We start from the raw sequence: 15,300 nt of genomic DNA, 5'->3' as shown, positions 1-15,300 counted from the left end.
CTCCTCCAGTGATGCCAAAGCAGCCGTTGTACACAACAGTCAACAGTGTGCTGTTAATTTGACGAGGCAGTCATATCATATATCATTTATATATTAAAAAAATCCTTATTTTGAGTGAACCAACTTGCTACAGCACAGTGGAGAATTACACCCTGTTAGTTAAGAATATCAAAGACAGAAGCCTATTGAGGGTGAAGCAGCTAAACAATGAAATGTTCCTGAATTTTTATTTGAGCATCTGTTTTCCCCTAACAGGCAGCATATTGTAATAATTCTTTTTTTAAGGACCTCCTCCCCATTTAATGGGTCCAGAAAGTTAATTAGGTGGTCCCAGACTCCCTAGAACCCCCTTTATTTTCACTCTGAAACTCGGTTTCATAAAACAGAGCAGTTTTTTTTGTGTTTGCTTTGTGTTAAATTAAGTTCTTGTTGAAAAAGTCTTAATGAAATGATTTTTCTCTGGTCTTTGTTTAATTGTATGACCTTAAAAAGACAATTAATCCAAAAGTAACATACTCAGATTATGTTACTTTAACATGATTTTTAAAGTAACGTCCTATAGATCTGGTTACAATTACTTTTTTAGTGGACAGTGAGTGGACACAGTGTTTAAAAACTCCAGCAGCACTGCTGTGTCTGATCCACTCAGACCAGCGCAACACACACTAACACACCACCACCATGTCAGTGTCATTGCAGTGTTGAGAATGATCCACCACCCAAATTGTACCTGCACTGTGAGGGTCCATGGGAGTCCTGACCATTGAAGAACAGGGTATCACAGTATGCAGAGAAACAGATGGTCTACAAAGTGCTCCTATATGGTCAGCGGAGCTGATAAAATGGACAAAGAGTGCAGATCTTGCATTGTTTTCCTTGAGAATATTTCATTTTATCCACAGAGTTGACCGTTAAAATGATGTGGTTTCTATTTACTGTTAATCTACTGTGTGTGTGCATTCATTTGCATTCCTTCAGTGAGCTGTTATGTAAATTGACATGAAAATAAATGGAGAAGCACAAAACAAAGAGTGATTATTGTGTCTTCAGTTTCCTCTTTAGTCCCGCATGATAAACAGCAGAAGACACGAACGCAGACATGAACAGAGCAGCTTCACCAGCAGTAACAGGTAAGAAACACTTTTTAATCCATGTTAAAGAGATTTGTTCTTAATTTGCAGTTTAGAAAAACAATAATATTCTTTTATTTTCTGTTACATTTTTCTAAAGCAAAACACCAGAAAAAATCTCAAAATGTCATAATTACTGTAAACATGTATACATTGTCCTACATGTCATCATAACATCAGCAGAAGACAGTGTTTGATTTTAACTCACAGAGACAGTGATAATGAAAACAGCAAAAACTGGGACTAATACTGTACATAACTGAAAACTACTCTCCATTTAATTTCTTTTATTTGTGTTTCAGACTAACAGCTTTGCTCATGTTCAGCTGAAACACAGCCTCTCTCTGAATGCACTGCTTTACATTTTATGACCTGTCACTTTACATCACTGCTGCAGGTCTTAACTTACACAGATCACAGATAACTGATCACCACAGATCAGTTAGTTTGCCCTGATTCTTGATGAAATGGTTACTGAAATGGATGAAATGGTTACCTGAGAAGTCACGAATAGTTTTTACCACACATGAATACAAAGGGCAACAGTGATCTGTCGTTTGCCTAATAGTGAACTCACATTCATTTTTGCTGTCAAACTTTACATTTCGATGTTTACTTATTTTACTTTGTCTTCCTCATCAGTCAGCATTAAACATGTCAGTTTTATCACACATTCATATTCATCAGATATAACAGCTCACTTCTGCCCCTGTTATCAATGTGTTATAACCACTGATTAATGATGAATAAAGTGTGTGTGATCTAACTAAGCCATTAACAAACTATTTTAAAACAATGTTTGCTAAGTTGTCAGGAGTGGGTCTTTGGGACTTAAGCCCCAAATGTTTTCTTCAGTCTCAGATTTATAAAAAAAATGCTTTCTTTTACTGCTACTGTCACTTTTACTGCTTTTTTACACCACAGTACCCGCAGTATCCACCAGGCCCCCCGAGACCGCCTCCATGCTAAGCATAACAGCAGTGAAGAGAGATGTTACATTTGGTATGGGTATACATTTTTGCATGCGTGCATTTTTCCAAAATTAAAGATTAAAATGGAGGGTGAAGTTGTAGAAGAAGTGTCTCTGATTTGACATTTTATATTAGTGAAGGGCGAGGCAGGGCAGGACCGCTATAATTTAGTGGACAGATTGCAAAACTCGGAAAATATTCAGCTTTGTTAGCCAGCTTGGTACCTTTTTGCTAGTTAAAGTATTCTCTTTAGGCTTAATATTAGATATTCTTCATTGTTTCACCCTCAGTGGTACTTACTAACGCCAATCTTGCTGATGTGCCTACTACTGCACATTGGACAGCTTGGTAACTTGGCTAAAGCGTTTACTTGCTGGTGAACATTGACGCTATAACAATGTCCACGTTGTGGCTAAAGAAAAAATCAAGTCATTTATTGTTGTCTGCATGCATCACAGTACATATTCACCCCCCCTAAATTAACTGTTAGTTAAGGGTTAAAGCTAACTAGCTAAATGTGGTAGAAGTAATAGCATGTTAGCATTCCTCCCTGTGGAACAAACCAGGGGCCGTATTACAGGAAATTCGTAAGTCTGAGATCATATCCTATCTGCTTTGTTGTCATGGCAACTTCAGTTAAGACTGAATTTAGGACAGAAGCCATTACAGAACAACAGAAAATGGACACCTTTAAGATCACATTTGACCGACAGCCGATTAGGTCAGACTCTGAAGATGAGACGACACTAAATTCCCAAACTGTCATCAGTCTGTCTTCTGTGACAGAAGAACAGATAAACAACCTGGAATCAGCCAGAAATGAACCCAACACCATTTGCCAAAGGTGTCTCATCTTCAGAGTCTGACCTCGCCTTCGGCTCGTGCCTGCGACCAAATCACAGCCGTGATGTTATTTCGCCATAACACATTCCCTCTCGTGTTCTATTGCTTAAATAACTGGCATAATGATACTACACTTATCTACATTGAAAACAGTGCTTTGACTTGTGAGTTTTTTTTTAAACAGCGTTTTTTAAAAAACTCGCTGCACACACGATCTCCACTGTCCCCTCTTATTAACCTTGGGTATTAATGTTTGATAAAAACTTATTAGATACAATATTACAGTGATAGTGGTGAATAATGAGGAGACAGAGCTGAAAGTGTGTCTGTTTATTAGGAGGAATAACGTTAGCGCGCTCGGCTAAAGTGTTTGGTAAATGAAACTGAAACTGAGAGCGGCGACTCTGATAAACAGCACGAAGCGCTGCCACAATATTCTTAGCCGTCTATTTATCACACTTTAGTTTTATTTGACCTTTTTTCAGTTACGGTAGCTAACGTTAGCTGTCTGGCTAACCATCTTGATGACATGTTTATGTTCCAGTTGTGCACGTATGGTCGGTTGCTAGGTAAAAGACACGACAGTTGACTGACGACTTCAGTGGAGTAAGTTAAGATTTCCTAACTTGAAATAAGAAAAGATGCTGTAAGATAAGATTCTTAAATTAAGATCAGATTTGCTTCTGTAATATGAATTTGTGAAAAATCTTATCTTGACCTGTCAGATCTTAAGTTAAGACAAAAAGACTGGACGTTTCTGTAATACAGCCCCTGGTGCCTAGCAAATGTCTAGCATCATGAAAGTTCTGTGTTTAGCTGATAAATAAATAAATAATTTCTCTTCACACAAAATGAACCCAGAAAAATGAACCACAGAACAAAAAACTGCAGCTCATAACATAAAAAGAAAAAAAAACCCTTCTATCTCTTGTTTTTTATTGATGTTCAATATGTTAGCAAAAGTGAATATATTTATGTTTTTTTGTTTGTATTATACCAAAAATTTTAATATTGAAAATACAATTCAACAATCATTTTGGGAGGGCCAATGACAAAAGCCTTGGCCCGCTTGATCCAATCATACTACCACAACTGGTCACACTCCTCTCGGCAGTAGAGGTCAGCATCACCTATTATTTACCACCAGCACCTGTTCCTCATCACAGCTCATCTCCATTTCCTGTAAAGTCTCCCAGTCTGCCCTCAGGCTCTGGGAAGTTTTGTCACTGTGGTTACCTCCTGTTATTCCGGTCTCTATCAGTAGTTGCCACCTTATTTTGTTTCTGGTATCTGCTTTACCTACACTGTGTGGATTTGATCTTTGCTTGTTTGGCTTCTCTGCTGCCGGCTGAATTTAATACTTGTGTAAGCTTCCAGCCTCTGGACTCACTTTACGCAGTGACTTTGTCTGACTAGACAGTTAGTACTAAAGCAATAAGCCATGAGATGCTGTGTGTTACTGCGATTTTATCACGGAGAAGGGTGTTTTTAGGCACGATGCTCCATCTGTTTTCATACCTGCCTAGTGACGCAGTGGTAAAACGGCAGTCTGCCATTACACACGTCAATGATTCAAATCCGTGAATGTGAAGCCCAGTCTCACAGCTCCATCCTGATTTCACTTCCCAAGAACTCTCGGCCAGAGGTAGCAAGTTAGCACAGTTTCATTATCATGCAAGCCAGTACTGTTAACTATAAAATGTGTCACTGTTTTAATTAAGTTGTGTGCCTTGTTTCATTTGTTTATTAATATATTTACGTTTACAATAAGTCAGGTACATACATATCTACTTATGCCTTTGAGGTTCCTCCTAGAATTGTTGATTGACAGCTGTGATGTGTGATTCTTCAAATAACACTATGATTACCGTGACCGGAAGCCAGGGATAGTAAGATCAGGATGTGAATGTGAGATTGGGCACCCCACCAGCACAGGCTGACGCCTCAGTGTACAAGAAAAGCACTATTCCTTTTGTTCTCCATACACCTCTTACCCATGTTTGCACCCTTATAAAGAAAACATTTTTGCAACTGTCCCCCCAGAAGCCACTGATACAGGGGTCCACCATGGGCTTCAGTGATGTCACCTGTATGCAACTTTGAGCAATAAAACCTTTGTCGTCTTTAGCACAGAGTCTTTTCAGAAAAGTTTTCAAGGCTGGTGCATGAAATCTTGTTGAGGCCAGTCAAGGCACAGGATCAAACCAAAACACAACTGTGATTAAAGGAAGTAAAGAGCTTTGAGAACTTAACTACATTGTTGTTGCTTTATGTGGCTGGAGAAGCTGAGGAAAATTCAAACATCTCTATATTAGATTACATATTAGATGTTTCCAAATAGCAGGTTCATGGATGGATGTCAGCATCTTTGTTCATTGCAGGCTTAACTGAGTCCTGCTGGATGTGGCCCTGCAATTCTATGAGGTTCCACCAGGTGGCAGCTTACACTGCTGTACAGACTATGGACTGGAATGTCCTTTGCAAATGGCACAAACTTTTGGGCAAATAATAATTATGAAGAGTGTGTCCATTCAGTTTAATGAAACACAAACCTTCATAATGAAACTTTTCAGACTTTTTTGGGCCTCACATAGCTCTGAAATAGAATTGTCAAATTTTGATTTTAAGACTCAATAGGGACTCAGGCAGCCTGTCCATCTGTGTCCTCCTTGATCTCAGTCCAACCTTTGACACATTTCACTATGAGATTTTACTTGACCATCTCCAGAACTAGGGTGACCTTTTGGCACTGTCCCATGTACTTTCGGTTATTGGCCAGGGAAGAGTAGAGTAGTTTCATTTTGGTTTTCTAGCTAAGGACTATCTGGTTGAGAGTAGGCAAATGTGGTTATGTTTTGTTTAGCTCTTTTCTTTGGTGCTGTCCACAGTTTGATTCTTCCATAGCGATACTAAACAACATACCACAGCATTTTTATTGTGGCTGGTTTTAATAAAATAGCTTTCAGAAGCTCTTATTTGCCCATTTTCTTACCTTTCACACTTTTATCATCAGTTCAATGTTTTAATGCGAACTCCTATTGATCCCACACTACCCTACACAAAAATTGGGGTCATAACAAAGTTCAAGAGCATTATCAGAGCATGCTTCTCCAGCTAACATAAATCTAACATTTGCTTTCATCCATATGAAGGTAACATCAGACTCTAGATGATGCTATAGCTGAAAAATAGATTTCAGTTCTTATCACCCCAAGCTCTGGGGTTTTCTACCTGAAAAGCTACACTATAATGCCAAAAGTATTCGCTTGTCTGCCTTCACACGCATATGAACTTGAGTGATATCCCATTCTTAATCCATAGGGTTTAATATGATGTCGACTCACCCTTTGCAGCTATAACAGCTTCAACTCTTCTGGGAAGGCTTTCCACAAGGTTTAGGAGTGTTTATGGGAATTTTTGACCATTCTTCCAGAAGCGCATTTGTGAGGTCAGACACCGATGTTGGACGAGAAGGCCTGGCTCACAGTCTCCGCTCTAATTCATCCCAAAGGTCTTCTATCAAGTTGAGGTCAGGACTCTGTGCAGACCAGTCAAGTTCTTCCACACCAAACTCTCTCATCCATGTCTTTATGGACCTTGCTTTGTGCACTGGTGCGCAGTCATGTTGGAACAGGAAGGGGCCGTCCCCAAACTGTTGCCACAAAGTTGGGAGCATGAAATTGTCCAAAATCTCTTGGTCTGCTGAAGCATTAAGAGCTCCTTTCACTGGAACTAAGGGGCCGAGCCCAACTCCTGAAAAACAACCCCACACCAGAATCCACCCTCCACCAAACTTTACACTTGGCACAATGCAGTCAGACAAGTACCGTTCACACCGTCAAACCCAGACTCGTTCATCGGATCACCAGACGGAGAAGTGTGATTCGTCACTCCAGAGAACGCGTCTCCACTGCTCTAGAGTCCAGTGGCGGACTATGCACACTATGCGCCTCAGCATCCGCTGACCCCCCTCTGTCATTTTACATGACAGACTACTTCGTGGCTGAGTTGCTGTCGTTCCCAATCGCTTCCACTTTGTTATAATACCACTGACAGTTGACTGTGGAATATTTAGTAGTGAGGAAATTTCACAACTGGACTTGTTGCACAGGTGGCATCCTATCACTGTACCACGCTGGAATTCACTGAGCTCCTGAGAGTCTTTCACTACCAATAAAAGGGAGTCGCTGTATGTGGTGATCATCCTCACTCAGGGTGTTGGTAATTGTGCAATTTTTAAAATTACTTTAATATTTTCAACTTTTTAATCTTCAGCATTTTGTAATCTATAAATGGCTGTACGCAATTTAATTCATTCAGTTATTCTTATATTTCCTACACTTCCTGTGAACTTGTATTGAAATATGCTATGTAAATATGTTCCCATTATGTATGAAGAGATGATACGTGAGAATTCTAACAGTGAATGTTTCATCACGTAACACCATGCAAAGCAGGTGGCCTTATGATCATTATCAAGATGCAAGTTTGAAAGAGATACGTACACATCCAGTTCTACTGAATTCTTGTTCCTCAAATCCAATGCAAAAACAAACAAACAAACAAACAAAAAAAAACAGCAGAGAACAGTTCAGATCAGGAGGGTGAGATACACTTTTGGAGAAAATGTTCAGTTCTCACTTTAACTAAAAGCCCTGCAGCTGCTTTCATTCAGGGTGCCACCAGCTATAGGTGGAATAGGCAATTACCTACTACATCCATATCATTGTAGGAGCAGAGTTTTTTTTCAGGTTTTATACACTAATGTACATTGTTATTGTAGGTATAATTGTTCTATTAAGAGTTATTTTGTATGTAATGGCACTTAAGTTTATCTGCGTCTTTACAGCATTTTCCTGCTGATTCTCCAGAGCAACGGCCTAGATCCAAGCAAAATCTGCCACACCTGCTCCATTGACTATTGACTTGGGACTCGACTTGAGACTCGCCTGTACTGACTCAGGACTTAAATCGAGACTCGATTATCTTGACTTGGGACTTGAGTCAGGACTTGAGTGTCAAGACTTGAGACTTGTTACTTGCAACTTAGTGACTTGTTCCCACCTCTGCTAACCTCTGCAGAAACAGTAGATCTCCAGGAGGAGGCTTGGTGAGCACTGTTTCAGAGGAACACCATTCACATACATTTATTAAACACAACTCATCTATTCCACCTGGACCTAAAACAGCCCATGTTGTATGTTGACTGTTTACAAAAAGTTTCATGTGGTGTAAAAAGTAAGAAATGGAACAATGTTTAGAAATACTGTAGAGAGTTTCACCTAACCTGGTCACCATTGAGAGCCAACAGGAAATGAAAAAATGATAAATTACATGTAGCTCATGTATGTTACTGCTGGAATAGAACTAATTTCATCCTTATTGCTTTATTCATAACCTATAACTGAAAAAAATCAACTCTTCATTAAACCTTTTCCCTAAACCTTTATTGTCCAATCATAGCTTAGATACCAAAACCAGACCCAGACACCCTTGAAAGCTTTCAGAACAATACAGAATTGCTATATGGAGGGTACTTAATTCAGATACATGAAATATCGGAGGAAGGCGGGAGGAAAATCCAGACCATTTTTTAACTGTTTTAATTGTATTAATAAGCTATGCTATATAGCCATGTTTACTAAGCCTGGTACCTGCAACTTTGGATTGGGAAAAAGTGTTTTAAAAATCAGTGTTTTTGACTTCACAGAACAACAGCCATTAGATTGGTCAAAGGCGTTTTCTCCACAGCATGCAGTATAATGGGGCGTCCCACAAGGCTCAATTCTGGAACCTTTTTTTATTCATGTAACATGTAGGCATGTATTTTTTATTTTTTATTGTATGTTTCTGTCTCTTTCTCTCCCTATCTCTCCCTTCACAGGTGTTCCTGTTTTTGCAATCAGCCATGTGAGGAGGACCTCTGGCCAATCAAAACCCTGGCTGGTAAAACTGGGGGAGGCATCTTACCCTTAAAAGCTTCATTCAAGACAGCTGAAGGAGAGAGGACTGTTATAACATGTGCTGTGCTGTGTTGTAATGTAGGTTTTTAATCTTGTGTTAATTTGTGCTTTATTTTGTATACTTTACCAGCATATTTCTAACTAGGTTTACAGGAGACTGTGTCTCTTGTGTTAGAGGATTACTTAGGCTTCAGTCATCTACCAGCTCATTTTAGCTTTGTTGTATGAGGGATAGCAGCTCTTGTGTTGGGTGTGCCTTCATTGGGAGACTTATCAGCACACTCTCTAACTCTGTTTACAGGAGGTTTTGTCTCTTGTGTTAGGGGACTGCTTATGTTGGGTAAATCTCACCAGCACAATCCCGACTTAGCTTACAAGAGCTGCTTGAATATTTGTACCACTTGGGCTTTCAAACAGGTAAGAGGGGTGTGACTGTACATTCACACCACAAAGGAGTCCACTGTCTAGTTCCCTAAGTCAGTCTCCTGTAAACCTAGGTAGAGATATGCTGGTAAGATACCCAAATTAACACCAAAGATTAAAAGCATACATTCAAACACAGTAGCACAGTGGGTAGTGCTGTTGCCTCACAGCAAGAAGGGCCTGGGTTTGAATCCCCAGTCGGGTGAGCAGGGTCCTTTCTGTGTGTAGTTTACATGTTCTCCCTCTGGGTTTCCTCCCACAGTCCAAAGACATGCAGTCAGGCCACATGGGGATGTTAAACTGGCCCTGAGTGTGAATATATATATCAGAATACTTTATTGATCCCAGTGGGAAATTGCAGTTGTTACAGTTGCAACCATTACTGCAAAAGAATTAACATTAATTTAAAACAAATAATTTAAAACGAGAGAAATTTGCAATATGTACACCTTTAAATTCTTACAAATACAGTAAAATGACAGGGGCTGTGATAATAAATAAATATGAAACATACTGTATAAAGCAATTCAAATTATTGTACCTCTGAGTTATTGTACACATAACTAAGAAAATTACTTAAATTATTATTATTATTATTATTATTATTATTATTATTACTACACATATGAACAGTACAATTTGGTATTGAATATTGCACAGATGAACCATAGTGTCACACATTGAGGGAGGAGTTATAGAGTTTGATGGCCACAGTTAAGAATGACTTCCTGTGGCGCTCTGTGGTGCATTTCGGTAGAATGAGTATTGCACTGAATGTGCTCCTATGTCTCATCACTGTGTCATAGAGTGGGTGGGAGCCATTGTCCATAATGGCCTGCAGCTTAGACAGCATTCTCCTCTCTGACACTGCCATCAGCGAGTCCAGCTCCACACCCACAACATCACCAGCCTTGCGGATCAGTTTGTTGAGTCTGTTGGCATCTGCCGCCCTCAGCCTGCTTCCCCAGCATGCAACAGCATAGAGGATAGAACTCGCCACCACAGACTCATAGAAGATCCTGAGCATAGTCCGGCTGATGTTGAAGGACCTCAGGTGCCTCAGAAAATAGAGACGACTTTGACCCTTCCTATAGAGGGCGTCTGTGTTCTTAGCCCAGTCCAGTTTATTGTCAATGTACACTCCCAGATACTTGTAGTCCTCCACAGTGTCCACACTGACCCCACTGATGGGGGTCACCGGTGCCTTTTCCCTCCTCAGGTCCACCACCAGTTCCTTTGTCTTTGTCACGTTGAGCTGCAGATGGTTCAGCTTCCACCATGCAACAAAGTCCTTCACCGTCGCCCTGTACTCGTCCTCATCACCCCTGCTGATACATCCAACTATTGCAGAGTCATCAGAAAACTTCTGAAGGTGGCAGGTCTCTGTACAGTAGCTGAAGTCTGTGGTGTAGAGGGTGAAAAGGAAGGGAGAAAGGACAGTTCCCTGCAGGGCTCCAATGTTGCTGACCACTCTGTCCGACACACAGTGCTTCAGGCTTACATACTGTGGTCTGCCAGTCAGGTTGTCAACAATCCAGGACACGAGGGAGGCATCTACTTGCATCACTGTCAGCTTGTCACCCAGAAGAGCAGGCCGAATGGTCTTAAATGCACTGGAGAAGTCAAAAAACATGATCCTCACAGTGCTGGCTGGCTTATCCAGGTGAGCGTAGACTCGGTTGAGCAGGTAGATGATGGCGTCCTCAACTCCCAGGCGGGGCTGATAGGCGAACTGGAGAGGGTCCAGAAATGGCTGGACCATGGGCCAGAGCTGATCTAGGATGAGCCTCTCCATAGTCTTCATGACGTGGGACGTCAGTGCTACTGGTCTGTAGTCCTTGATGTCACTGGGTCGCGGCGTCTTCGGAACAGGAAAAATGCAGGACGTCTTCCACATCATAGGGACCCTCTGGAGACTCAGGCTCATGTTGAAGACATGGTGCAGTACTCCACAAAGCTGGGAGGCACAGGGTTTAAGCACCCTGGGGGGACCCCATCATGGCCTGCAGCCTTGTTTGTGTGGAGTCTCTTCAGGTGTCTTCTCACCTTGTCAGCAGTGAGACTCACTGTAGAGGTGACGCGTGGGGGAGGGTGTGAGATGGGCTGTCACAGGAGGGGGGCAGGCTATCAGGAGGGGGAGGCAGGGTGAGTGGTGTGGGCTGCTGAGGACCGGCAGCAGTGGAGTCAGGATGGGGGAGGACAGAGCCTGCAGTGACATATCTGTTAAAAAACAAATTTAGCTTGTTGGCCCCGTCCACACTGCCCTCTACTCTGCTCCTGAAGCTGGTGATGGTCTTCATTCCACTCCAGACCTCCCTCATGTTGTTCTGCTGGAGTTTCTACTCCAGCTTCCTCCTATATTTGTTCTTAGCCTCCCTGATAGTTGTCTTCAGTTCCCTCTGGGTCGTTCTCACCTCCTTCCTGTCTCCAGCTCTGAAGGCCCTCTTTTTGTTGTTAAGGAGAGCTTGTTGTTTGGGTAACATTTAACAGTTCTGGTTGGGACAGTGGCATCCGCACAGAAGTTAATGTAGTCCGTGATGCATTCAGTGAGGCCGTCGATGTCCTCTCCGTGTGGCTCACAGAGTGCAGGCCAATCAGTAGCCTCAAAGCAGTCCTGCAATGCCTCATAAGTCTCCTCAGACCATCTACTCACTGTCCGCGTGGTCACAGGCTGACTCTTCACCAGTGGCACGTACTAGGGACTGAGGTTCACCAAGTTGTGGTCTGACCTACCCAGAGGGGGGAGGGGGAGCAGCTGTATGCGTCCTTAACATTAGCATACAACAGGTCCAGTGTTCTTTCCTTTCTGGTGGGGCAGTCCACATACTGAGTGAAGTTTGGTAGTACCTTGTCCATAGTGACGTGGTTAAAGTCACCCGATATGGTGATAAAGGCACTCAGGTATTGAGTTTGGAGACGCGCTATGGTTGAATGAATGACGTCACATGCTGACATCGGGTTGGCAGGGGGGGGACGTAAACAGTCACGATAATAACATGGGAGACATGTCCATATCCACATGTCCATGTGTCTGCCCTGTGATGGACTGGTGACCTGTCAAGGGTGTTTCCTGCCTTGTGCCCAATGACTGCTGGGATAAGCTCCAGCACCCTCCATGAACCAGTAGGATGAGTGGCTTAGATAATGTGTGTGTGTGTGTGTGTGTGTGTATAAATAGCTGTATATGAAATTCGTTTCATTTTACATTTCCAGCACTTTGTGAACTTGTGTTAAAATGTGCTGGGTAAATATGTTCTCATTACTCATGACGTGGTGATACATGTGAATGTTTCATTACACAGTACACAATGAAAAGCAGGTGGCCCTGTGGTCGTAATCAGCATGCAGGCCTGAAAGTGATATGGACACATCTAGGTCAACTCAGTTCTTGTTCCTGAAATCCAATACAGAAAGAACACAGCAGAGAACAGTGTAGATCAGGAGGGTGGGATACACTTCTGGAAAAAAAAAGTTCAGTTTTAACTTTTAACCGCAGCCCCTGCAGCTGCTTTTGTCCATGCTGTCACCAGCTGGAATAGGCAGTTACCTAGTACATCCACATCTTTGCTCTTCATTGACAAAAAAAGTAAATTTGTATTTTATTTTTGGATATGCTGATTGGTTAACACGGGTCATAAGAATGTTTGCTCTGACTGAGTTAAGATGGGCCACTTCTTCCTATATGAATAGATTTGGATCCAATCCAAAAGGCCTATGCAGAGAAAGGCTGTTCATGGGCCTATGAAAGCCCTGCCCCTGCCCACATGCAAATGTTACAGGATAGTATAAAGAAACACTGACCATATGGATGCCAGGAGTCGGAATCGGCTTGATGGTGCATAGTAATAATAATGTTATGATTAGTGCCTAAAGAGCAGGAGAATTAATACAAAATGATACACAAGCTTGGCCAAGAAGTGCTACACATAATGCAGATAAGCTACTGTATTAGTCAAATCATTTTATACATATAATTTTGTATAAATTATATATTGTTGCAGCTGTAAATGACTTACCACTTTTAAGGCACTAAGGAACTGAGGGCCTGTTACAATATGGATTTGTATCTTATTTAGGGACTTGGTCATAAACACTTTGAAGTATTATATATGCAAATATGTGTTCTTAAACTCCTGTTGATATAAATTTTCTCTCTTTTTCAGCAATCCATAAAAAAGAAAAAACCCGCCTAAGAGCAAACAGCTCTTTCTTGCAGAGAAACATCAAACTGTGAGTGAGTTACAGTCCAGGTCAGTGAGGTTCCTGGCATCTAAAAATTGAGAACGGTTTCATTTTTAATTGCAGTTTCCAAGATGATGGTTTGTTTAATTTAGTGGGTTATCTTTGTGTTTTAGCACACTGCCAGATCACCTACAGAATGATAACTAGGACAACGTACCAGATCTTCATGTTTTTGTGCAAAATATGTTGACCCCCTCTTAGATGTGGCTCTTTTGCATAATGTGAGACACAAATCAGACACTTGGTTAACACATCACATTTCATTTACTTTGTTTCTACACATGCCTTATTGGTAGATTTCACCTGGGGGTGGCGTGTGGGGTGCAGGAGGGCCTCCGAAGTATAATCTGGACTATGGCATACTGTAGTCTAGAGCTGGCCATGGTTCCCATACAACAGATTCCATATATGAAGTCCTGTAATGATAACTAATGCACCATCAGTGATTTTACCTGAGGTCATCAAGTGTTTCTGGTTTTTCATTATCAGACACCTTATTCAGGTGACCCAGCTGATGGTCTTACCCCTCCTATTCCAAAGACATCTGACACCCCCAGTGATGCCAAGTACTTTGCAGAGAGCTTTACAAAGCCCCTATACCCTACATCTACATTGAATAGCCAAAACATGACCACCTGCCTAATATGCTGTTGGTCCTCTATGTGCCACCAAAACACCCTTGGAGGTATCGACTCTGCAAGACCTCTGAAGGTACCCTGTGGTATCTGGTACCAAGACATCAGCAGATCCTTTAAGTCATAGTCTGCAACTATGTTTAGGTAGGTGGCATGTTTCATCCACAGAAGTGCTTGAACCCAGTCCAGAGCACCAGACTCCCTCCTTCTGCTTCCCACGGTTCATTCTGGTGCCATCACCAAAAGCATAAGTGCTCTGATCAGTCTGTGGCTACACAGCCCCCTACACAGCAGGGTGTGATGCATTGTGTGTTGACACATCCGTCCCATTACCATCATTAAAAATTCCTGTAACTTGTGTCACAGTAGCTTTTCTGTTGATCTGGACCAGACAGGACAGCCCTCGTTGCTGCTGGGCATCAATGAGCTGTGGGTGCCCACCACTCTGTCACTAGTTCATGGTTTGTCCCTCCTCAGACCACTTTTCCAGCCCGTCTCCACAGTGGGACTAAACACAGAGAGCACATCTCCCCTGTATTAGTCTCTCTTCACTGTCTTCACATAAAGACATTTTATTCTCTTGCTTTGGTTACTTTTAACGTTTGAATGGTATTTTTTATTTTAATTTTTTACATGTGTATGTGTGGATCTTATTGATGTCTTGTTTTATGTGAATAATATGCTTTTTAATTTTAGGTTGTGAAGAACTTTGTGTGCTATTTGAATAAAAACGTATGAAAACGTACTCAGACTGGTGGTAAATGACTGCAGATATACACTTGGGTGTAACCCTCCAGATCAGCCACTCTGGCATTGCTGCCCCTTAAACACTCACAGTCAATCATTATTAATTCTTGTTTGACTTATTTGCTTTTATTTACAACAGAGCAACTTTGAAATCCTTTGCTGACAAACAGTGTTTCAGAAAGTTGTTTCATGTTTTACCTCAATCTTTTAATCTATGTATCCACTGTGTGTGTTTGTTTATTTGCATGGTCAGACCAGCCTTCATGTAAATCAACATAAAAATAGTCAAAGAAGCACAAAAACAAAGAAATAGCTGTTGTGGCTTCAGTTTCTCTTCAGTCACAGA

The sequence above is a fragment of the Colossoma macropomum genome, unplaced genomic scaffold, assembly GCF_904425465.1.
Source record: "Colossoma macropomum unplaced genomic scaffold, Colossoma_macropomum, whole genome shotgun sequence".
NCBI lineage: Eukaryota > Metazoa > Chordata > Actinopteri > Characiformes > Serrasalmidae > Colossoma > Colossoma macropomum.
Note: the sequence above shows the minus strand (reverse complement) of the source record.